Here is a 1,466-nt window from a genome sequence, read left to right on the forward strand (position 1 = left end):
AGAGAGGCGAGACAGCCAAGAGGAATGACAAAATTCACCATCCTTGCGTGGGAGAGCTAAGACCCGCAGAGATGGATGTCGGGAAATAACCAAAAGAAAGTAGAAGCTGAAATCAAGAGTCAGAGAAAGAGGAATACAGGTTAACTATGTTTCACCAGAGGCAAATGAGCAACAGGGAAAGAAGAACTGAGTTCTGAGCAGGTAGCGTGGCTATTCTGTCATCTGCCCTGTTGCAGCTAACTGAAGCTAAGCTCAGCAACAGCTCAGGCTCCTGCCACCTGGGAGGAAGGAGCCATATATGACTTCCTCTCTCTTTTCACATGCATTCTTTTTATTCTCACATGCATTTTGTTGCTGTTGTTTTTGAGACAGAGCCTCACTTTGTCATCCTCAGTAGAGTGCTGTGGTGTCACAGCTCACAGCAACCTCAAACTCTTGGTCTCAAGCTATCCTCTTGCCTTGGCCTCTCAAGTAGCTGGGACTACAGGTGTCCACCACAACACCAGCTGTTTTTAGAAATAAGGTCTCACTGTGGCTCAGGCTTGAACCCATGAGCTCAGGCAATCCACCCACCTCGACCTCCCAGAGTGCTGGGATTACAGGCGTGAGCCAGGGCACCCATCCTTTCACATGCATTTATAATGAGCTCATTTCTTAGACAACGAAACTGGAGTTTGTGTGTCCCTGGCCAACTACAAGAGTTAAAGAAGCCCTGCTCTGCTACACAATAAGAAAGTTAAGCAAGGGTCAGTAAATGTTGCAAATTTTCCAAACCATGTGGAGTCTTTGGTCCCAGGGACTTAGGAATCCCACCCTAATCTCCCAGGGGCCTCCACTTCTCAATTTACAGGGGCTTGCTCTTCTGGGACTTTCATTTTAAGGGATGGACCAGAAGATTATCAATGGTTTGACTATTACTTCCCCCCTTGATTCCAGAAAGCACGATTTACTCAAAATAAGTCACTGGGTGTGAAAGTTTTCACTATAAGATTTAGATACATTAAATGTCCTACTTTGATTTTTTCAAAGCGCAGACTATTTTTGCCATCTCAGAGGGCTAAACACAGTAAAAGTTCTCTCCAAAGATCCAGCTTCTCCCTTAAGCACAATCGGCTGTGAATCAGGAGTTGTAAAGTGGAGAGGAAAATTAAAATCAATGACAATATATAGTTTCCTGCCAAGAGAAGCTTGCACAGTTAGCAGACTGCACTCAGACGCTCTGGGGTACTGGCGACACCCCAGGCTAGCTGCTCACCCGGCTGGGGTGCACTAATTGCTTTTATTAATGAGGCCAGCTCCATTCCTTCACTGATGTTTCTTGAATTTCCCTCTTGTGCTTGGTTGGTGAAGCATAACCATTACAAGCCAAACCACAATTCTAATATTTCCCACCCCCACTTTGAAATCAGCAGAGCATATTTTGAAGAAATGGGGGGAGAAGTTAAATTTGAGTTCCTAAAGATTCT

Source organism: Nycticebus coucang, chromosome 15 (genome assembly GCF_027406575.1).
Source record: "Nycticebus coucang isolate mNycCou1 chromosome 15, mNycCou1.pri, whole genome shotgun sequence".
Taxonomy (NCBI): domain Eukaryota; kingdom Metazoa; phylum Chordata; class Mammalia; order Primates; family Lorisidae; genus Nycticebus; species Nycticebus coucang.